The sequence below is a fragment of the Gadus chalcogrammus genome, chromosome 4, assembly GCF_026213295.1.
Source record: "Gadus chalcogrammus isolate NIFS_2021 chromosome 4, NIFS_Gcha_1.0, whole genome shotgun sequence".
NCBI lineage: Eukaryota > Metazoa > Chordata > Actinopteri > Gadiformes > Gadidae > Gadus > Gadus chalcogrammus.
In genome coordinates this window covers 12,100,405-12,126,093 of record NC_079415.1, presented here as the reverse complement: position 1 = coordinate 12,126,093, position 25,689 = coordinate 12,100,405, and the positions used below count along the sequence as shown (strand labels likewise).

The window sequence follows — 25,689 nt, the reverse complement described above, 5'->3', positions numbered from 1 at the left end:
ACTCATGTGCAGTATTTGGTAGTGTGAATTAGTTAGTAAATCTTCATTCAAATAATAGAATTTCAAATTTCAAATAAATGACAAACAAAAAAAAACATTTGAACATTCACGTTGTGTATTTTATCTTTTTGTTTTATATTGTACCGCTTCTGCAGTACAGTGCAATAAAACATTTACATTTCACTGCATACTTGTTTGCATGTGACAAATACAACTTTGTGAATCTTCAGCAGAGACCTTAACCTGGGGAATGAACCAAAGAAATCAATTAAAGGTGTGTGTGGAATCCATTAGTTGTTGTCTTTTAACGGAATTGTAATGGTTTTGGGACTTAACTTGTCACCATCACAGATCTTAACCAGCTTGTTGAACTCAGTCTTAGCAATGTCATTTATATTTTTATTTTGGTAATAAACACCAAAATTATAAATAGTCAGTACACAAAGGAATATGTATAAGATTTAGTTTCAATTAACATGAAATCATAGAGTGCATTTCCTACCAAAATTGGACATATTACAACAGTGCAGTCCCAGTTGCACATGGCTCTAGTATGTAGTATTTTAAAGTCTGGAAAAGACTACATCAAAACTTGTTAACATCTTAGATAGTCTTTAGTTTTGTTTAATTATTGTTATCGCCATTATTAGTATATTAATGTATTATCAATCTTAAAACAATTCAAGCAATTCTTGCCCCACTTTGCTCTTATTAAATTTGGTTTTGATTGAGTCTCAAGGCTCAGAACATGGAGACTCATTGAAAACACAATTTGAACTAATCAAATTAAGCAGATGAAGCAAGATCTAAAACAGGTCTGTAAACTGGTCTCTCCACTTGTAGGACTCATCCACAGTCAATCATACATTAATTGATCCCATGTTAGAGACCCCTTACCTATTGGACAACCTGTGGAACTCTTCCCTCAGAGAACAAATATTTTCAAACAAAGCTGTGCAACAAATGTTTTGCCAAATGAGGACTTCATAAAGTCTACATAAGTATAGACTTAGCCGGTTGTAACGTACCTGTATAATATGTAAGACCTCATCTAAAGATACATAAATTGAGAATGTCCATAAAAGCAAGTGAAAGTCTATAAATAACGCAGGCTTACATCGTAACATTCATAGCTGGCAATCCTCATGGGATGCCGAGGACTCAAGTCAGTTTTATGACACCATGTCAGGCTATGCATCTCCATGTGGGAACCAGATCTATTTCTAATGGTGAACCCTTACATTTGAAAATATTTTTCTTCAGGTTTCCTCTTCATTGTGTTACAATTTAATTCCAAGATTTTTTATTGCTTGATTATTGTTATCCAGGTGATTATAGATATACTGTTTCATAATCGGTATTCACAACAATACAGTACAGTATATATGTGGTATATTAGGATATTCCAAACACATACTGATGCAAGTCTAATATATGCTAGCAAGAGCAAGCCCTCGCACAGAAATGATGATGCACATTAACCTTTTGCAAATGAGATTACCATTTTGTTAAATTATCTATAAATCTCCAGACTACAATTCAGCGGACTAGAGGGACTTGAAGGAGGTCTTCAATGTCCCTGGGATTGCTCCATTGACATGTGGCTGTGGTATTTGATGTAGTTGCCTCTATATCTCATCCATCACAGTGATAAAGTCCAAAGAGGAGCATAACCACAAAGCTGTGAAGATGTGACAGACCCTCTTCCTCTCATATCAAGGCTGGGTTCTTCACTTTACTCTGTAACCATGAGGGGGATACATTAAAAGCTTTCAAGCCCATGTGTTTGGATACATTGGTCCACTTTGCCGTATGTCATGGCTAACATATACAAGCAATTTTTAAATGACTCTTTAACAATCCAAAGTATGTCAAGGCTGTGAAGTGCCTGTTCCACCAGTCCATGCTCTTCGTTGTGTGTGTCATCTGTGCTTCACACAGCCAAAAATAGGAAGTGAATGCATAGACCATGCAAAGAGGAAGATCTTGCTCCCCCTTCATGTCATGAAGATCGCACCTACATCACCATTAGGGAAAGTGATTAGTTGCTGACCTGGATGGCCAGCCGCTAATTCCAGTGTGTGAGGTAAACACTGGAATGCTAAAGGAGCTCAGCTCTTGTACAACCCCGGTAAGCCATGTCCTGGGAAATGCAATCCTGGAGCCCCAATGTCGTCCGGGAATGGATGCATCTGGCAGGCATGTAAAACCAGATAGACCACACCTTGCTTTCGTTGCCATGCCATCATCCCCCTTCACTTTATAAATCTGTCTGGTCATTTTAGACAATGTTGTATTGCACAATCCTGTGTTCTTGTTCTAGAAGGCCAGGCTCTGATGACCAAAGCTGTTGAGGGGGTTGTTCATCAGCAAGTAGTTCAGAGATGTACTTTGGCCCAGTGTTCGTAAATGATTAATAGCAGACATAATTTGAGGTAAATTCTGAAGTGCATAGGACGCCAGTGGTGGAATCTGAGTGTAAGGGTGATGTTATCAGCCTTTGAAGGCCCTGTCCACACTAACCCGGGTAAATCTACAAACGCATAAAGAAAACGATGCTTTTCAAAAACGATCGCTGAGGTGGATAAATGTGAAAACGCTGGGTTTGTGTTGTAGTTTGGTCAGGTAGAGGGAGGCTTTCAGAAACAATGACGTTCGGTTGCCGTGACACTGCCATGATGCTGCCACAAGCTCGCTCGTGAGCGAGACGCTCATCAAAAAATGGCAGGTGAAATTATGATTTCTCTGTGCAATACTTATCGTTAGCCTCATATCAAAGGCGACATACTGTCTCATACATATTCTTTACTCCAACGCCGAAGGCAAGCGCTGTACTTGTTGTGCTTAAGCGATGGGAAAAAAATGAAAGTCGCCATTTCAAACCGTAGGCCTACTTGGAGTGGCGTTTCTAAAAAAACAACTTTGTACTTTTGGTTTGGGCCATATTTTTGCTTGTGAGTGAAAATTATTAGCCAGCTGTTCAACTGCAACTATCAGAGCTAATGGCGCGCCTGTTATCTAAACAGAGAGGCTTGGCAGGAGTCGCGTAACCTTGGCAGCAAATGTTTATCAAAATCATTTCAATGTGGAACGTGGATGCAAAACATTCTGTAAACGATATGAAAACGATAGTGTGGACGGAGATCGTTTTCATTGCGAATGTGCATTTTTATATTTACCCGGGTTATAGAGTTAAAGTATGCGTTTAGCAAGGCGTTGCGTGAAGCTAAACGTCAGTACGCTGAGAAGCTCCAACATCAGTTCTCAGCCAAAGACTCTAGATCTGTTTGGAAGGGGCTCAAGCAGATCACCAACTACAAACCAACCCCCCCTCGCTACATCAACAACCTGCGCCTTGCAAATGAGCTAAATGTGTTCTACTGTCGCATTGATAGGCAAAGGAACAGGCCTGACACCATCCCCCACGACACCTTCTCCCAGCCTCATCCCACTGACTCCCCCACCACCAGCTGTACAGAACCTCCACACCTTCAATCCTCTGTGTCCCCCACCTCCCCCACCACAGTGACGTCTCTCTGCCTGCAGGAGTGGGACGTCCACAGGCTCTTTAAGAGTCAGAACCCCCGCAAAGCAGCCGGCCCAGACTCTGTCTCTCCATCCACCCTGAAGCACTGCGCCGACCAGCTGTCTCCAGTGTTCACGGACATCTTCAACTCCTCGGGGGAGACCTGTCACGTGCCAGCCTGCTTCAAAGCCTCCACCATCATCCCCGTCCCCAAAAAACCAAGGACCACAGGACTCAATGACTACAGACCCGTCGCCCTGACCTCTGTGGTCATGAAGTCATTTGAGCGCCTTGTGCTGCCCCACCTGAAAGCCATAACCGTCCCACTCCTGGACCCCCTGCAGTTCGCCTACAGAGCCAACAGGTCTGTAGACGATGCAGTAAACATGGCTCTGCACTACACCCTCCAGCATCTGGACTCCCCAGGAACATATGCCAGAATCCTGTTTGTGGACTTCAGCTCTGCCTTTAATACGATCCTCCCAGCTCTGCTTCAGGTCAGGCTCTCCCAGCTCCACGTGCCCGATTCCACCTGCAGGTGGATCACAGACTTCCTGTCTGACAGGAAGCAGCGTGTGAAGCTGGGGAAACATTTATCGGAATCCCAGACCATCAGCACCGGATCCCCCCAAGGCTGTGTTCTTTCCCCTCTGCTCTTCTCCCTGTACACAAACAGCTGCACCTCCAGTCACCAGTCTGTCAAGCTCCTGAAGTTCGCGGACGACACCACGCTCATTGGGCTCATCTCTGGCGGGGATGAGTCCGCCTACAGGTGGGAGATTGACCATCTGGTGACCTGGTGCAGCCAGAACAACCTGGAGCTTAACCCTTTAAAAACAGTGGAGATTATAGTGGATTACAGGAAGAACCCAGCCCCATCAACCCCTGTTACGGCTCCAGGATGTTAGCTTGCTACGTCTAGGGGGGGAGTAGGGGAACCATAACACATATTACTGTTAGGCTGACTGGGAGAACAACAAAACAGGGCACAAAAGCAAACTGGATACGTAAGTGCGTTTATTTAGCTAGCGATCCGCCAAGGGGAATAGGGAACCATAAGCGGAGCCAAATCAAAGAAAACAAGATAAAGTGACAACTAATTAGTGCACACATACAACCTAGCTAATACATACAGAGGGTGGCCCCGCTCCTAACCTGATGTGATAACAGAGTATGGTCTACGTGATGGCAGTGTAAACCCAAGGGTGTCTTACCTATTCACCTAAACCCCTATGGCATCTTACAAACAAAAGGCAACAGCACGACACAGCCAACACACAGGCAGACAATGGCTTCCCCCATGGAGACAAACAGGTGCAAGTTATCAAGGCCTGATGACACTGATTGGCCAACAGACAGCTCCCAGATTGGACAGGGGGTTGGACGATGGTGGAGGAACAGCCAATGGTGTGAGACCTGCAGAGAATGAGAGGGGAGACACAGGAAAACAACCACACCCGTAACACCCCCACCCATAAAACGGTTGCTCTAGGCAACCGCCTAGTTACACAAACCAAATTAACAACAAAACAAATGAAAACCGATACCACAGATGCTTCTGACGCTCATGACCTTAAGGACTAAGGGCTAAGGACGAAGGACTAAGGACTAAGGACTAAGGACGGAGGACGGAGGACTAAGGACTAAGGACGGAGGACTAAGGACTAAGGACTAAGGACCAAGGACGAAGGACCAAGGGCGAAGGGCGAAGGACCAAAGGCGAAGGACCAAGGGCAAAGGACCAAGGACGAATTACTGACTTGCGCCTCCGATCTGGGGTCTGTATAACATAATCTGTGTCCCTGAACTTCCGTCCCACACAATAAGGACCGGAGAAACAGGCAGAGAGAGAGGATCCGGGAATGGGCAGCAGAACTAGAACCGGGTCACCTGTCTGCAGTGAACGTGGGACAGCCTTCTCATTATACTGCTCCAGTGCAGAATCTATCCTTTGCATAGCAACCAGCTTATCACAAGTTATCGGTAGAGGCAATGGGCCGAGACTAAGACCAGCACTCTCAACGGCATTGTTCTTATCAGGCTGCGGAGGGGGCACAGGGGTAGAACCAGTAACCTCATTTACGTCCCCTACTGGGACAAGAAAGGAGTCAGATAGGTCAACCACATCACTCAATGTTCGGGACTGCGCCCGTGTGACAGCACCCACTGGAAAAATCCCAGGGAATCTCTCGGCTAACTCATCCTCAGTGTTAGCTTCGGGACAGTCCAATACCTCTAACATAGGCAGCACTCTGCCTCCAGCAATATCATTGCCCATGATAAACTGAACGCCTTTTACCGGCAGGTTATGACGTACCCCGACTTTGAAAACTCCACTGACTAAATCACATTTTAAATGTACCAGGTGCAAGGGGACCGGCACAAGCCCCATCTCTATGCCCTGAACCAAAACACCGGAACCACAGAATGAATCACTTGACAATGGCACTACATCAGAGAGGATAAACGACTGGGCCGCCCCAGTGTCTCGGAGAATCTGAACCTTTTGCTGGTCCTTTGGATCACCGGTCAGTGACACGAGACCACTGTTATCCATCATCCTGTGTGGCTCCCCAGTCGACTCTGTGGAGTCCTGCCGCTTCCTGGGCACCATCATCACCCAGGACCTAAAATGGGAGCTCAACATCAGGTCCCTCACCAAAAAAGGCCAACAGAGGATGTTCTTCCTGCGCCAGCTGAAGAAATTCAACCTGCCAAAGACTATGATGGTGCACTTCTACACTGCAATCATTGAGTCCATCCTCACCTCATCCATCACTGTCTGGCACACTGCTGCTACGGCTAAGGACAAGAGCAGACTGCAGCGTATCATACGCTCTGCGGAGAAGGTGAGTGGCTGCAACCTTCCAACCCTCCAGGACCTGCACAGCTCCAGGACTCTGAGGCGGGCACGCAAGATTATGGCCGACCCCTCCCATCCTGGTCACAGTTTATTTGGAACTCTCCCCTCTGGCAGGAGGCTGCGGTCCATCAGGACCAAAACCTCCCGCCACTTGAACAGTTTCTTCCCCTCTTCAGTTGGGTTCCTTAACAAGTCCCAGGACCACCACCCCCACTGACTGACACTGACTCTGGCACTCATACCCATCACCAATATGTAAATTCTTATATTATTGTATCTTAAATTCTTGTATCTTTACTTTAGTTTTTAATTTATTTATTCTATTTGATCCTTTTTTAATTGATTGCTTATGTTCCTGCTTGTTTATATGGTGTTATATATATATATCTCTTCTTCATTGTTCATTGTTATTGTCTTAATGTATGCACCTTGATCACCAAGCCAAATTCCTGGTTGGTGTAAAATCCTTCTTGGCAATTAAATCCTTTCTGATTCTGATTCTGATTCTGATTCTGATTCTGGTTAGTGTGGACAGGGCCTAAGTATTTATTAACAGTCTAGTTGCATCATCATTTTTGCTAATGGCTTGTCTTATGTTTACAAGCATATATAACATGCATCAGTAGAAAGTAAATCAGAGGGTATGGGTGAGACTGGCAAAATCTTGCGGCTGTAGGTGATTGATTTATGGAAATAATGCCAATTCACCAGCATCTGACTCACTGTCATGGAAATATCAATCGTAACTATAATCTACAATTATATACAAATTATATGAACCTTGTTTACCATTCACATTAAAATGAATTGTATATGTAGTTGTAGTTACATATTGCAGGGGGAAAAATTGCCTTCTTTCAAATTTGTTTATAAATATCTTACTATTAGTACTACTATCTACTTACTACTATCTACAAATTATATGAACCTTGTTTACTATTCACATTAAAATGAATGGTATATGTAGTTGTAGTTACATATTGCAGGGGGGAAAATGGCCTTCTTTCAAAATTGTTAATAAATATCGTACTACTTACTACTATCTACTGAGTACAATTGCATTGTAGTCTGGCTACACCGTAGGCCAGGGCGTAGCGGAGGTGCGTCATGGTCTCACTGTATGGATAATGAGGCATCCCCATATCCTATAAAATGAAATAACCGTAGTTCTAGGCCCCCCATAAAACTAGAACCCTGTGTCCGTCCACAGTCTATGAACCTCTTGATTACTTTGCATATTCTTACTCTTTTCCATTTGCGATCATGGGGGAGGTGCGGTTGATGGTTGAGGTAGAGAAATACAGCGAGTTGTATGACCCCAGACACTGTTTATATGAGGACAATTAAAAAAAAAAATACAACATTTGTAGGACAATTGGTGCCGTCATTGGAGCTTCAGGCTAGTTCGGATGGAAGATCGCCACTGAAAACATTGGTCTGTTAAATGACATTACCGTATGCAAAATCTACTTTTGATTGTTCACAACAATGACACTAATGACACGACACTACATAAATTCCTTACTCATCATTTAACACCATTAGTAAATGATAACTAGCAATTAGGTTACTTTTAATTAACACTGGGTGAATGCTTATTTCTGCATAAACTAATATTAATTAATGGTGAATGACTGTACCGTCATTCTAAGTGTCAAACTCATGAAAGGTTAACAATATAGGGCAGGTCCTTTATGGATACAGGACCTGTTGATTTCAAGTTAAAGGATTACCACCCCATTTAACATGGGTGCATTTTCTGGGCCAGCGTGAATCAGGAAGCCTAAAGTAATGTTATTGAGTTCCTGGGACATTTTGGGGTTTGATTGTTCCCCAGTATGAATTGTTATCCCATCTCTTAAATTTAAACCCTCCGCACGGCACAACTTTGAATCATTAAACAACTAATGAATGTACATATAATATTTCAGTGATCATTTTCTGTTATAATATATTTCATTGTACCCATTCCAGAGTTGTGAATATTTGTACAATTCTGTATTCATTTGAGTTTTATTAATACTAGAGTAATTAAACCCATCGCAATAATGTGGAAACCCCAGTCGATAATGTAACAGATTTCTGAGCGCAAAATATAATAACATTTTGCCTATAATGTTACAACGTATAACATCCGTTCACCAAAAATGACTCTTAAAAGCAGTGCCATCATTCAAATATTTTTTAACCCTTCAGCCAACTAAAGGCAAAAGGCTGATTATCATTTAGGGGGCCACTCAATGACATGCAGAAGTGTCATCAACATGACCACTAAAGTGGTGTGAGAAATACTAAATTTCTACTCCTCATTCACATATAAGGTAATTTGCATTTCCTACAGAGAAAAAACTACGTCAAGGGTAGTATTATTCAGGAGATTTTCAGGGTACAAATGTCACCAAAGTTGTTCACACATACGGCCCATCAGGAGAATATCAGGACTTACACGTGTGTCTGAAAGCAGCTAGTGTGTGAGCATTTGATGGAATCATAAAATTAGTCAATTTATGGTAAGGGGTAATTGTTTAATGGAAAGTGTAGTATACTATGCATGCAAATCAATTATTAAATAGCTTTTATTGTTATTCAGGGCTGAAAAAAGCCTTGAAATTTTAAAATGCAAGGCAACTACTATTGGTTAGTCGAAAATAATCATCATCATTGAGATTAAACATCTCTTCCAGTGACCGGCAGCAGTAGCCTACAGTCAGACATACCATACACACAAAACATGGAGGAGAGTGATATTACATTTGAGCGTGTAGTCTTGTGGTGGACTCTATAGACATAATTCACCATACTGAGTTATTCAAATGTTTTCGTTTTGTTAATGGGACACTGTCTCTTTAAGACCACGTGACTTGTGTGTTGATATGCCGGTCGGCGCAATGTTTGAAATTAACGACCTGCCGTTGCTTGTCGAGGTGAGAAATTGTGACTTCTTTTATTGCAATTTCTACAGTCTTTAACAGAACGTCTTACCTGGGCGAGTTTGTAGACAGTGGAGCCATTATGTTTAAAAACATATCGTCTTACCTGGGCGAGTGTGTCGCTGCGGTGTGTGCGTGTGTGTTTTTACCTAGGCACGTGTGTCGATGGCGGAGCCGTTATGTTTAAAACATAACGTCTTACCTAGGCGAGGGTCGCTGCGGTGTGTGCGCGTGCGTGCGTTCTAACCTGCGCGTGTGTCGATGGCAGAGCCGTTATGTTTAAGGGTGAGTGTCGGTGCGGTGTGTGCGCGTGCGTGTGTGTTCATACCTGCGCTTGTGTCGATGGCGGAGCCATTATGTTTTAAAACATAACTTCTTAGCTCGGCGAGTGTGTCGCTGCCTGTCTTGACGTACGGTGTGTGCTCGTGTGTGTGCTCTTCCGTGTATGTGTCGCTGCCTTTGTCTTGACGTGCGGTGTGTGTGCGTGCGTGTGTGTATGTGCATTTCCATGTATGTTTGTGCGCATGTGCGTGTGTGTGCTGTGTGTGTATGCAGTGTGTATGTGCGTGCTTGCGGTGTATGTATGCGTTCGCCCTTGCTGTGTGTGTGTGTGTGTGTGTGAGCTGCTGCTGCTTGGCACATGCGCACATGAGTAACTTGAGTAACTGGCGCGACAGGTCTGCTATTATAGTAGTAAGATTGACTGATCAGATTCAATCTAACTACTTCAAAAGTTGGTGAAATGATGATGAATGGCCCATTTTTACTCAAAATAATAAAGTAATTAGTGAAACTACCACCAACATTTTTTCTTTGTAATAGTATTTTATTGCAGCTCTTTATTTATTATGAACAAGAAGTCATATTTTATGACATGCCTTTATGAATGTACAATGATGCATTACATCTTATTCAGCTGCCTCCTTTCCCTGGGGAAGAAAAAAGGAAGACATTAAACAACCAACATTTTTGTTTGCATTTAATTTCTTTCTGAGTCAATGGGCTAATAGAGTGATGAACTTACCTTGCCACCATCACGGCTCTTAGACCTCAGCTTGTTGACCTGAGTCTCAGCGATGTCAGCACGTTCCTCAGCCTCCTCCAGCTCATGTTGAACCTTCCTGCACTTGGACAGGTAAGAGTTGGCCTGCTCCTCCTGTAGGAACATTCATATGTTGTTTATATAAGAAGTACCAAAATGTATGCAATAACCGGATTTTGTTACATCGTTTCTACTTACCGCTTCCTCAGCCTGCCTCTTGTAAGCCTTCACCTTCAGCTGCAGCTTATCAACAAGATCCTGGAGTCTGGCACCATTCTTCTTATCTTCTTCAGTCTAAAGTAATGCAAATGGTTATGCCCCAGACTCTTGACTGAAATCTTTTCTGATATTCATTGATTTAAATGTTATTTTCAATATAAGCTGGCATACCTGGTAGGTGAGTTCCTTCACTCTCCTCTCATATTTGCGGACACCCTTAACAGCATCTACTCCACGTCTCTGTTCACCTTCAACCTCTGTTTCCAGCTCACGCACCTTAAGAAATTGAATATTTTCATAAATATACTCTCATTATGCTGGAATTGTGATTACAACCATGTGTTCCAGTATCTTACTCTGGACTCCAGTTTCTGAAGCTGCTTCTTGCCACCCTTCATGGCCAGGTTCTCAGCCTCATCCAGGCGGTGCTGCAGGTCTTTCACTGTGACCTCCAGGTTCTTCTTCATCCTCTCCAGGTGAGAGCTAGTATCCTGCTCTTTCTTTAGCTCCTCAGCCATCATTGCAGCCTAATATAAAATATAAAATATTAATTGAGAGTTCAAGCAATGTCCGATTCAATGAATTAACAAATAATAGCAAGCCTACATCAGTGATGGCCTTCTTGGCCTTCTCTTCAGCATTCCTGGCTTCCTGTACGGTGTCGTCCACCTCACCCTGGACTTGGACCAGGTCAGTCTCAAGCTTCTTCTTTGTGTTCAGAAGACTTGTATTCTGAAATAAATGTAAATGTTTGTAATCTTTATGACAGACGTACAATCTTGCTAAATATTTTAGGAAACATGGGGGCATTTCTTGGAAGAATATTTGTTAGTTTGTTCACCTGAGAGTGCAGAAGTCCAACGCGCTCACTGGCATCAATGAGCTCTTGCTCAGCCACTTTGCGGCCTCTCTCTGTCTGTTCCAGAGCTGCCCTCAGCTCCTCAATTTCCGCCACCATGAGACCGTTCCTTCGGTCCACCATGGCAGCCTGCTCCTTCAGGTCTTCACCTCCTCTGACAGCATCATCAAGATGCAGTTGGGCATCCTAAAATGAACATGGAAACACCATGGAACATGTCGCAACAGGAAACAAATGTCCATATATTATGTCCTGGACACTAGTTTGGGTAATACCTTCAGTTGTCCTTGAACATTCCTCAGCTGCTTCTGGGCCTCAGCAGCCTGGCGGTTGGCATGGCTCAGCTGGATCTCCATCTCATTCAAGTCTCCCTCCATCTTCTTCTTGATTCTCAGGGCATCATTCCTGCTCCTGACCTCAGAGTCCAGTGTGCTCTGCATGGAGTCAGTGATCCTCAGGCAGTTCCTCTTGATCTGCTCCATCTCCTCATCCTTCTCAGCCAGCTTCCTGTCAACCTCACCCTTAATCTGGTTCAGCTCCAGCTGGACACGCAGAATCTTGGACTCTTCATGCTCCAGAGTACCCTAAATTATAAACCAATGTTGGCATATTCATGACATATTCAATTTTATAGTAACAAAGGTATGTCCCAATTTATTTATATTTTTATTATAATCACCTCCGCTTCCTCTAGGGCAGTCTGGATCTCACTCTTCTCTGTCTCCACTTGCTTCTTGGATTTCTCCAGCTCATGGATGCTCTTTCCAGTCTCACCAATTTGTTCAGTCAGGTCCGAAATCTCCTCTGTTGCGAGGGTTACATATTTTTGTTGTCATAAATTCCATTAAAGTTATATATAGAGTAATCTTGGAAACATTGCTGCCGAAATGAACAGTTTAACTCACGTTGCAGGTTCTTGTTTTCACGCTTCAGGGTCTCCAGCTGATCCAGAGCTTCTTCATAGGAGTTCTTCATCTTGAAAAGCTCAGTGCTGAGAGAACGAGCCTCTTTCTGAGTTCCTTCAAGCTCTGCCTGACCCTCCTCATATTTCTGCTTCCAGTCAGCCAAAACCTGCACAATATTGTTAATAAAGCGGTAAATGTTAATCACTTGAAGAAAAGTCATAGAATAATACCATTTAAACTGCCATTTCAATGAATGACAGCACACCTTATCAAAGTTCCTCTGCTTCTTGTCAAGATTGGCAGCCAGTCCATTGGCCCTCTCCACATCAACCATGAGGTCCTCCACCTCACCCTGGAGTCTCTGTTTGGTCTTCTCCAGAGAGGCACACTTTGAGTTCACAGCCTAAATCTGTTCCTCAGCCTCTTGAAGGCGCTGGGCAAGCTTTTTCCTGTTAAAGTATCACATGTTTTCATTTGTGGACATTCATCAAAGATAATGTGCTCTTTAGCGAAAGTATTAAATGTTTGACTCACTTGGACTCCTCAAGCTCCTCAGTGCGCTGGATAGCATCAGTTTCATACTTGCTCCTCCACTGAGCCACCTCACCGTTGGCCTTGGACATTCCACGCTGCAGCTCAGCCTTGGCCTCCTGCTCCTCCTCAAACTGCTCCCTCAGAAGGTCACAGTCATGGCGGGCTGATTGCACACCATGAGCAAGAGCATTCTTGGCCTGCAAAGGGGGAACAATTTAGATTGAACCTGCCGCAAAATATTGAAACAATTTAGTCAGATAATTTGAAATTAATGTATACCTTGACTTCCTCCTCATTTAGCCTCTTCAGCTCCTTAATCTGCTGAGTGAAGGCCTGCTTGCCTCTGGTAAGCTGGGAGACGAGACCCTCTTTCTCTTCAAGCAGACGACCAAACTCACCTATGTCATGACATACATATTCATGCCAATATGTCAATAACACAGATATACCACATCCTTGAACAGGCTTTATTTTCAATATTTGGGGATAGTGCGGGGGGTGTATTGGGTTATGGTGAGAGCTATTCATATATATAGGGTATTTTTTAATTATTCTATATGCTTAAGGAAGTCTGAAGGAAGTACGTACCATTTTCTGTCAGTAGTCTTGCTCTCTGAGCACTGATGTCATTTATCTGGCGACTGTTCTCATCACTCTTAGCCTTGATTTCACTCAGCTGGTCCTCAAGGGTACGGCATATCTTCTCCAGATTTCCCTGGTGATTAAATTTGTCTTCAGCATAATTGGTTTGTGATAATTATTTGTGTATGATGTATGATTATATTTGATTAACTATATTGAAATTGTACTTATTGTATTTGTATTTCAAATATTAATTGTATTGAAACATCCTTCACCTTGGCCTTAGCAACTGCTTCCATGTTGCTGGAGAGGTCGTCGATCTCCATCTTGTACTCGCTCTTCTCCTTCTCAAGCTTCTGCTTGACACGCTGGAGGTTGTCAATCTGCTCTCCCTGCTCTGCTACACTGTCAGCCTGCTTCTTACGCAGAGCAGAAGCAGTGGCTTCATGCTGCAGGGTGGACTCCTCAAGGTCACGACGCAGCTTCTGAAACTCAGCTTCCCGCTTCTTGTTCATCTCAATCTGAGCAGAAGTGGCTCCACCAGCCTCCTCAAGCCTCTCACTGATCTCTTCAAGTTCCCTGGTGAGATCAGCTCTCTGCTTCTCAACCTTGGCACGAGCAGCACGCTCAGCCTCAATCTCTTCCTCCAGCTCTTCAATACGTGCCTAATGAGTAAGGAATACATAATATTTTATAAAAATGTACCATATTTATGGTTAATTGATGTGGGATTGTCATATAAATTGTCTTACCTGAAGCTCCTTGATCTTCTTCTGAAGCTGAGCACCCAGGGACTGCTCATCCTCAATCTTGCTTAGAAGCTGACTGGTCTCAAAGTCCTTCCTGATAATGAAACAATAACACACAAATAAATAACATAATAATCATATACTTATGAACGTATGAATCAAGCATGATTTGCTTGATGACATTACTTTTTGAGTTTCTCGTCAGACTGCTGTTTGTCGTTCTCAAGATCCATGATGGATTCCTGAGCCAATTTCAGATCACCCTCAAGCTTTCTCTTGGATCTCTCAAGGTCCATACGAAGCTTCTTCTCTTGCTCCAGAGAACCTTCAAGCTGGATGTCAATAATTGAAAATAATTGAGAACAATCAAATGTAATCTTGAATATTCACTCAACTCCATTGCTAATATTCATTGAAAGTTTCCATGAGCTTTTCTCACATCATCAACTTGCTGTTCAAGCTTGGTCTTGGCCTTGGTCAGAGTGTTGACTTTGTCTTCCTCTGCTTGCAGGTCATCAAGAGTCTGCTAATGTGACTCTTGGAGGGCTTTCTTCTCCTTTGTCAACTTAGCAACACTCTCATCCTGAGAGGCCATCTCCTCAGTCAGGTTCTTCACCTAAACAAAACAAAATTATGTTTAATACATCCTTATTTGTATTTTATTTTATTTGATCGCCTTTCAAAGAATCTTGACAAACCTTGTTCTCAGTGGCATGCTTTTCCTTCTCCACTTTGGCCAAGGTAAGCTCCAGGTCATCAATGTCCTTCTTGAGCTCAGAGCACTCATCCTCCAGTTTCCTCTTCTTGGCAGTAAGCTCAGCATTCATTTCCTCTTCATCCTCGAGTCTCTCGGTTGTCTCCTTGAGTTTAGCCTCCAGCTGGATCTTACTCTCGATGAGTCCCTCACATCTCTCTTCAGTATCATTCAAATTTTCTCCGTCCTGTTTAAATTGTGTCGTCATATCATTCATATCAAATGTCATATCACAGGTATCTCATTGTGTGTACATGTTGAGATAAATCAACATTTTTACTTACAGAGGCCACTTGCAGTGCAAGATCATTCTTCTCCTGCAGCAGAGCAACCATCTTCTCCTCAAGTTCCTTCTTCTTTGCGAGGGCAGTGGTCAGGTCTGTCTTCATCTTCTCATAGTTTTCCTTCATCGCAGAGAGCTCTTTCTCAGTTTCAGCACTCTTCAGAAGAGGCTTGATCTTGTAGTACACCTTCATCCATGGCCAGTGTTTGACATTCATGAATGAGCGGACGTTGTACTGAATAGTGTAGACGGCTTCCCTATCAAACAAAATAAACCAGTCATATTTTGCACTCAGTATCTTAAAACCTGTTTGAGGTTTGAGCACTATGTTTAAAACATACCTCCTCTCTGTCATCTTCACATACTCCTTTCTCATGACATAACCTCTGGCTGCAGCCTGAATCATCCCGACCAGAGCAGCCAGCTTCTCATCTCGCATCTCCTCAAGAGTACCCAGAAGACCAGCTTTGAAGAACACCTAGGGTAAGAAAAACATCTCGTCAGAGAGTATCTTTCAATCAAGGACATATATACTTTTTGACAACAATAAACAGACCTTGGTGTGTCCAAATTTGTACTCGTCGTGAGGAACATCAATGGACCCAAGCAGTTTCTCAGAAGCCTTCTTGTTGTCAATGAACTGACCCTCGGGAATGACACTGGCATTCAGTACTTTGTATCTGTGGGAGTGCAATGTTAAGTATTTAAAAGTAAGGTGTATATAAACAAGTTTAAAATATGTAACTGTATAATCGTGACAATATAATTGTTCTGTCAATTAGGTAATACCTCTGCTTGAAGTCAGCATAGAGGATCCTGCTGGGGAAGCCCTTTCTGCAGATTCTGATGCCCTCCAGCACACCGTTACACCTCAGCTGGTGGATAACCAGGTGGTTCTCCATCATTCCTGTGAAGTGTGATAGATTTTTTACTTTTAAAATATGACATTCATTTTGCTCTATCCTACTAAAACACCAACCTCGAATGTAGAGATTATTTGAAGAAATATAACCTGGTACTTTAATTTCATTGGGAATGAGACAACGCACAAAGTGAGGATGGGTGCTCCTCAGGTTGGTCATCAGTTTGCCCAAGTTCTCCTAAAGACACATCACAAAATAAAATATGAAATATATACAAATTAACTGATATAGAACAAATTCAGAGAATACATATGAAATATGGCATCAAATTACATGTATTTCTACATTTATTTGCTTGTTTATCCTTACCCTGAATTGTGAAGACACAGTCTGCATGGAGCCACCCTTCTTCTTGCCTCCCTTCTTTGCACCCCCGACCTCTGTTTTAGATTATTGTTAATTAGTCAAATTGTTCCCGTTTTGGTTTATAAAATAGAGGCAATAAATGGCTTCAAAATAAATGGGTATTACAATATAATGGATGAACAGTTATAAACTATGGTTACATGGTATGAATATGTACCTTCAACTACAGGTGGGTACAGGACAGGGAGCAGTTTGTTTGAGGACTTTTGGTACAGCTGAATGACAGAATCATTTAGGGGATCCTTGTTCTTGTCCAGCCAGCCAGTGACGCTGTAGGCCACGGTACCAGCATAATGCACCATGGCAAAGTCAGCGTCAGCCTTGCCCTTTGCAGGCTTGGGCTTCTCAAATGCTTTGTTTTTGCCAAGATGCTGTTCATACAACTTGTTCTTGAAGGTAGTGTCTGAGGCTTTGGGGAACATGCACTCCTCTTCAAGGATGGAGAAGATGCCCATTGGCTATTTATAAAGAAATATAAGGAAACATTATGTTAAGGTGGTATTGAATCAGTATAACAATCGTGATATTTAGTTATACAATGCTGTTTACCTTCTCAATAAGCTCAATGCAGGCAGCCAAGTCCATGCCGAAGTCAATGAACTCCCAGATGATACCCTCCTTCTTGTACTCCTCTTGCTCCAGGACGAACATGTGGTGGTTGAAGAACTGTTGCAGTTTCTCATTGGTGAAGTTGATGCACAGCTGCTCCATGCTGTTGTACTGATAGAGAACATTAGTTTAGCCAATGTTAATCCAGGTAGACACTGCTTTTAGCCCGGGAAATTGATATAATAAGAAATGCAATCTTACATCAAAGATCTCAAAACCAGCAATATCCAGCACACCAATATAGGATGATCTTGCTTGCTTGGTGTCCAGCATCTGGTTGATACGGATGACCATCCACAAGAACATCCTCTCATAGATAGACTTGCCCAGGGCACTCACTGAGTTGTATACCTAGAGCGTGGTGGAAGATTAGATATACATACAAATTACAACTATTGCAATAACTTTTTGAAAGGTATTCCTTGGTATTTCCATACCTGAGGTACTGTCTGTCCCTTAGTGACAAACTCATTTCCGACCTTCACTCTGGGGTAGCACAAACCCTTGAGCATATCAGCAGAGTTGAGACCAAGCAGGTAGGAGATTTTGTCGGCCTCTGCATTTTTTATATGAAAGAAAGAATGATGACAAATTCGTACAGATAGTGAATACATTTAATTACAGCAAACCTGGACATTGAAAATGTTCAGTGGTTGTTTTAAAACATTTTTAACTCACCCTCATTGCCGTCAGGCTCAGCCTGCTCCTCACGCTGCTTCTGCTTGAACTTCATGTTACCGTGGTGAAGCACAGCACCAGTGAACTTGTAGATGCCCATCTTCTCCTCACCATTGAAACCCAAAATATCAATAGCATCCTGTAGGAAAATAAAGTATATAATATGAAATTAAATTCAAAGAGTATTCAAAGAGTCTCTATTAACTCTACCTTGGTTTGTAATGTACAGAGATTTCCTGATTCTGCTGTACGCGGACAGAGCAGAGCGCACTGAGATCGGGCTGAAACCATTCTGAGTAGATTCCGCAGGCTGTAACACTGAGTTAAAGTCCTCCTAGTTTTTTGATCGGCCCAAAGTCCCACGACATTTTCTGGTCCCGGTTAGTCCCTGCCGATTAAAATACCTACCTAAGGTAGTTATAAACATTGACTCACATCAGTAGCATCCAGCTCCTCTTTGTCATCAATGCTGGCCACAGTGATATGACCCTGACTGCACATGGGGAAGTCGTAGGGGTTGGTGGTGATTAGGGACATTTCTGCAGAAAATAGAAAATGGTCACTTTAATGATTCTAATTGTTATTTTTCTACTTCAGAATCCTGAATGATAAGTTAAAGGCAACCCAATATAACAATACATCTTACTGCAACATTTATTTCTCACTACTAAACCATCTCACCAACAATCTCAGGTTTGTGGTTGGTCATCATCTGGTAGAAGATGTGATAGCCTCTCTCATCGGGAAGCTGGAATGTCACTCGGGACTTCTCGAGCAGATCTTCAAGGTTTTAAAATAATAGCATAAAGTTTTGATTCACATTACTAGATCAAAACCTATTCCCCCCATGATGAGAGTTAATTCAGTGTTATTTGGGTACAAGATACTTACACGTCTCAATGTCAGCGCTGGCCAGTTTACCAGTTGCACCGAAATGGATTCTGATGAATTTACCCTGTTTAGAAAAGCCTCTTTTCAGTTTTTGTCAAAGATCAAGTATGTCATTGCATTTGTTTGACATACTAAATTTGTACTTACGAAACGAGATGAGTTGTCATTTCTCACAGTTTTGGCATTACCGTAGGCCTCCAGCAGGGGATTGGCAGCAATAATCTGGTCCTCCAGTGACCCCTATGAGGAAAGTTCCAGCATTGTTACTCACTTCTCAGGGCATCCTACATCCTTTGTGTTTTTTCTATACATAGTGTACGGATTTTATGCTTTTTGAAGCATACCTGAATCTTTCCAGGGGCTTGGTCCTTCTTCTTGTCACTACTCACTGCGATGGTAGCAAAGTACTGGATGACACGCTTGGTGTTCACAGTCTTTCCAGCACCGGATTCTCCGCTGGGTGGGAAAAGGAGGTAATATCGATTTTTTTACATTGTCTGATTCCTCGTGAGATTTTTGTTAGTTAATTTTGTACTTGTAAATTTAATTCATCCAAGTAAACATCAACAGGTATAAACTTACGTGATCAAGACAGACTGATTCTGTCGATCTGCAAAATAAATCAATTAAAGTTACATTACATTTTTTCAGACATTTCAACCATACATCATTACATTTATTTTTGCCAGATTTCCTTATACATACCAGTAAGCATGTTCTGGATGGCATTGTCAGAGAGGGGTGGTGCCTCCATACGCTTCTTGCCTCTGTAGGCATTGACAACCTCCTGATCGTACACTGGGAGCCACTTGTAGGGGTTTACAGTGGCACAGAACAGCCCGGAGTAGGTCTGAAGGAGATCATTCAGAGATGATCATTAATATGATCTGTGATATTTGATAAGTATTATCTTACTTCATTTAGTTGGTAAAATATCTTACGTAGATCATCCATGCTGCATAACGCTCTTTGAGGTTATACAACACCGAGGCTTCATTGAGATGGGTCATCATGGCCATGTCCTCAATTTTGTCGTACTTGGGAGGATTCATGGGTGTGACATCATCCTCTTTTACGGTCCTCTCCTAAAAGTGGCACAAAAAAAAGTGACATTTGGAAATTGGAAAAATAATTCTGCATGGCAATAAATAAATAGCAGCCTACCTCCTCTGTAGCCAAGACTTTAACAGTGACTTTGCCACCATCCTTCTTAAGGATGGTACACTTGACGTACAGCTCCTTAGCATCAGTCACATATGCAGCACTCTTGGCATCAAAGGGCGCGCTCTGGGACTCAAGCCTCTCCTTTCTGGCTTACGGAGGTAAATTGCAGCCTTGCCATAATAGGCCATCTCTGCGTCCGTACTCATGGTGGCCGCTTACTGTCAGACAAAGATGATGATATGTTTTGATGGATCTCACATGCTCAAATTGTTCTTATACAGATCAGTGTGGCTTGGGTGAAATAACTCTTACCTTGTTCTTCTTCCCAATGAGAAATCTTAAAGTGTCAGCTCTTAAATTGAGAAAGACACGTTAATTGCACAATTTCACATGGCACAAAAAAGTTGTAGCACCATGGTGAGGTGCAGTGTATTGTAAAATGCTGGTTCATACTTCTTAAAATGCAATCACACTGCATGACATGCATTGGTCATTCAATGCATGTGGTCAATAGATTATATTTGTTTAAAGGTCCAGTGTGTAGGATTAAGTGGCAACTAGTGGAACGTACTTGGCAGAAAGGACTATAACATTCATGAGTATGTTTCAATACTATTTAATCCCATTGAAATAAGCATCATGTCATCAAAAGCAACCATATTCATGTGCCGCATTGCAAGGAAACATTTGCTTGTAGGGCCGACTGCTATCGAGATAAATGATCAATACATAAACAGATAGCTATATTTATAGGTCTATGAATGCAGTTTACCAATATGGATGCAATAAAAGGTGTATAAACCTGCTACCTCTGCCATATCCTTCAACATGTGCAGTGTCCATGGTGACTATGACAAAGATACCAGAGTGTGATTGGTTAGGCTGAATCAATGGGCTAAAAAAACATGAAAATGTGATCCTGTTGCTCGTACAAGTAAAGCCCTTTTCCTCAAAGGAGACAATATAGTTCATTAAGCTCCATTATTTGTTATTGTTTTTTTGATGTGGAAAAAGACGTAATGAACTATTACATTCAATATAAAATTACCTTTACTTGTACATAGGCCTATAGTTTTACACTTACATACTAATTAAGCAAATACAATTAATTAATCTATCAAAGAACCTCATCAATTGACTCTTGGCTACTCAGTGCTGTCGTAGGTGATAACATCATTTTTGCATAACTATAATAATCTCTAAATTGCACAAGAATATTAAGTGAATGTCAAACAGAGCATTAAAGTTTTAATGCATGAGAGTTGGATCTACATTCTGACTTACCACTCGTTGTTACTTCCTCAACTGCCCTGAAAGCTGTTCATCCCTCTGGGTCCTCTTATATACTAGTCCGCAGGGTAAGCCCATCCTCAATATGGGCATTATGGGTAAACCCTCTTATAGCTTTGGTTTACATTTCATATGGGGTTTATTACCTACTTACTTAATATTTCCATGCGTACATGAGTAAAAATTCGAATGCATTGCTTATTCTGTCTTAAATTATAGCACACCGCACAGTTTTATGTGTAGAGATTTGTTACCTTTCAGGATAAAGGAAAAATAATTATTTTCCACAAATTAACATTTAATATTTTGTAATTCACATTACACTTTGAGCTGCCTATTTAACTCCCTTTTCAATACTGGGATATCACATAAAATAAAGTCAAAATTGATGAAGAATACATAAACAGAAAACAGTAATCAGATTTACATTATTAGAACAATAACTGGCAGCCTTAAGGCAATGCTTAGTGCTTACTATTACACACCAGACATTATATGAAACACAATATTAATATGGGTGTAGTGTTGAGATATATATCATTTTCGAACGTTCATCACTTTGTGTTACAGTCTTGTCAATAGACTTCCAAAAAGTGCATTCATTTGTAGAAGCCCTGAAGGGAGATCTGTATGGCAATTAACTAACTGTGGTTATGTTTAGTTATGAAGGTTTCATAAAATCATGTGTCAAACTTAGGAAATGATTGACCTAGTGGCAGAGTGTAAGGAACAATATTCTGCATGTCACAAAGAGTTCTGTGTGGCTTCCTAACCTATGGAGTAACTGCTTTTACTGTCGAAACATGTGTTGACAAGGAGGCCCACCACTATCATCAGCCTCCAAAGAAGGCCTGCCTTTCCTGTGGCACTTAAATAGCCTTCTCAAATCACTATGATAGACTCTATACTATTGTGAAAATGTATATGTAGAACAAACAAAAACAAATAAGTAAATAAATGATTTTCTTTGCACAATGTACAAAATACCTTTTTAGCTAAATGATCATTTGAAGAAGGCTAGGCTATTCAATGGGGTCCGTCTTAACGGGAACATCCGTGGCACTTGTTTCCATTGAGCGCTCACAACGGTACAACCACGTCATAAATTCCAACCCGTCTGTACTCGGACCAAGAGCTGAAAGATTCTTGTTTCAGATATTAAATGGAAAAAATTGATGACGTAAACTAAATGTCAGCATCGCGAAAGCGCTATCAGGAAGTGTAGCACGGTGGCGTTGGAAAGGAGTATGCAGGCACAGAGCCACTTTAGCCTACGTTTTTGGAGGAGAACCCTGGTATAAATATTGCACGGTTGAGCCTAAATTGATAGTCAATATATTTCCTTAATTTCTCAATATGAAAGAAAGCAGAGCGCACTTCCCCGACAAAATAGACAGGCTCAGACAGGGAGAGAGTAGATTAACAGCCCAGCAGCAGTGGAAAAGACAGGAAAAGATGAAATACAATAAAAATACAAAGAACTAAAATGTAAATGCAAAGTAAAGACAAACAGAACAAACAGGGCCAACAGAACAGACAGTATAAACAATATTAATTATAAAGTGCATAGTGTAAAGTGTAAATTATAAAGTGACTTAGTACCAGTACCTAAAAGTATATTAAAGTGTATAAATGCAAATTTCAACAAATAGAGGTGGCCCAGTGATGAAGTATGTATATATATATATATATATATATATATATATATATATATATATATATATATATATATATATATATATATATCAGGAATATCAATGCCCAGCCCACCAGTGCCCCCTTCGATATATATATATGTATAAAGTATATATGTGTAGGTATATATATATATATATATATATATATATATATATATGTCAGACAATGACGGTAGTAATGATATATAAGTATGCAGCAACCAGTTATTTCATAGGATGATAACAAGATTAGTCACTCATGTGCAGTATTTGGTAGTGTGAATTAGTTAGTAAATCTTCATTCAAATAATAGAATTTCAAATTTCAAATAAATGACAAACAAAAAAAAACATTTGAACATTCACGTTGTGTATTTTATCTTTTTGTTTTATATTGTACCGCTTCTGCAGTACAGTGCAATAAAACATTTACATTTCACTGCATACTTGTTTGCATGTGACAAATACAACTTTGTGAATCTTCAGCAGAGACCTTAACCTGGGGAATGAACCAAAGAAATCAATTAAAGGTGTGTGTGGAATCCATTAGTTGTTGTCTTTTAACGGAATTGTAATGGTTTTGGGACTTAACTTGTCACCATCACAGATCTTAACCAGCTTGTTGAACTCAGTCTTAGCAATGTCATTTATATTTTTATTTTGGTACTAAACACCAAATTATAAATAGTCAGTACACAAAGGAATATGTATAAGATTTAGTTTCAATTAACATGAAATCATAGAGTGCATTTCCTACCAAAATTTGACATATTACAACAGTGCAGTCCCAGTTGCACATGGCTCTAGTATGTAGTATTTTAAAGTCTGGAAAAGACTACATCAAAACTTGTTAACATCTTAGATAGTCTTTAGTTTTGTTTAATTATTGTTATCGCCATTATTAGTATATTAATGTATTATCAATCTTAAAACAATTCAAGCAATTCTTGCCCCACTTTGCTCTTATTAAATTTGGTTTTGATTGAGTCTCAAGGCTCAGAACATGGAGACTCATTGAAAACACAATTTGAACTAATCAAATTAAGCAGATGAAGCAAGATCTAAAACAGGTCTGTAAACTGGTCTCTCCACTTGTAGGACTCATCCACAGTCAATCATACATTAATTGATCCCATGTTAGAGACCCCTTACCTATTGGACAACCTGTGGAAACTCTTCCCTCAGAGAACAAATATTTTCAAACAAAGCTGTGCAACAAATGTTTTGCCAAATGAGGACTTCATAAAGTCTACATAAGTATAGACTTAGCCGGTTGTAACGTACCTGTATAATATGTAAGACCTCATCTAAAGATACATAAATTGAGAATGTCCATAAAAGCAAGTGAAAGTCTATAAATAACGCAGGCTTACATCGTAACATCCATAGCTGGCAATCCTCATGGGATGCCGAGGATTCAAGTCTGTTTTATGACACCATGTCAGGCTATGCATCTCCATGTGGGAACCAGATATATTTCTAATGGTGTATTATTACATTTGAAAATATTTTCTTCAGGTTGCCTCTTCATGGTGTTACAATTAATTCCAAGATTTCTTATTTGTTTATTCATTTTATTCAGGTGAATAGATTTACTGTTTCATAATCGGTATTCACAACAATACAGTAAATTATATATGTGGTATATTTAGATGATCCAAACAAATACTGATGCAAGTCTAATATATGCTAGCAAGAGCAAGCCCTCGCACAGAAATGATGATGCACATTAACCTTTTGCAAATGAGATGACCATTTGTTAAATTATCTATAAATCTCCAGACTACAATTCAGCGGACTAGAGGGACTTGAAGGAGGTCTTCAATGTCCCTGGGATTGCTCCATTGACCTGTGGCTGTGGTATTTGATGTAATTGCCTCTATATCTTGTCCATCACAGTGATAAAGTCCAAAGAGGAGCATAACCACAAAGCTGTGAAGATGTGACAGACCCTCTCCTCTCACATCAAGGCTGGGTTCTTCACTTTACTCTGTAACCATGAGGGCAATGAATTAAAAGCTTTCAAGCCCAGGTGATTGTATACATTGGTCCACTTTGCCGTATGTCATGGCTAACATATACAAGCAATTTTTAAATGACTCTTTAACAATCCAAAGTATGTCAAGGCTGTGAAGTGCCAGTTCCACCAGTCCATGCTCTTCGTTGTGTGTGTCATCTGTGCTTCACAACAGCCAAAAATAGGAAGTGAATGCATAGGCCATGCAAAGAGGAAGATCTTGCTCTCACTTCATGTCATGAAGATCGCACCTACATCACCCATTAGGGAAAGTGATTAGCTGCTGACCTGGATGGCCAGCCGCTAATCCAGTGTGTGAGGTACACACTGGAATGCTAAAGGAGCTCAGCTCTTGTACAACCCCGGTAAGCCATTTCCAGGGAGCTGCAATCCCGGAGACCCAATGTGGTCCGGGATGCATCTGGCTGGCATGTAAAAACAGATAGAAGCACACATTGCTTTCGTTCCCTGCCATCATCCCCATTCACTGAACAAATCGGTGTGTTCACTTTAAACAATGTTGTATTGCACAATTCTGTGTTCTTGTTCTAGAAGGCCAGGCTCTGATGACCTAAGCTGTCCAGGGGGTTGTTCATCAGTGAGCAGTTCAGAAATGTACTTTGACCAAGTGCTTATAATTGATTAAAGGCAGACATCATTTGAGGTAAATTCTGAAGTGCATAGGAAGGCAGTGTTGGAATCTGATTACAGGGGTGATTTGATCAGCCTTTTAAGGCCCTGTCCACACTAACCCGGGTAAATCTACAAACGCATAAAGAAAACGATGCTTTTCAAAACGATCGCTGAGGTGGATAAATGTGAAAACGCTG

General features: G+C 41.2%; 1 pseudogene; it reads right to left on the bottom strand.

Moving 5' to 3' along the window:
- Positions 1-10,212: 10,212 nt before the first annotated feature.
- The window catches only part of LOC130380572 (myosin heavy chain, fast skeletal muscle-like), a 16,617-nt pseudogene continuing 1,140 nt past the window's right edge, over positions 10,213-25,689 (bottom strand).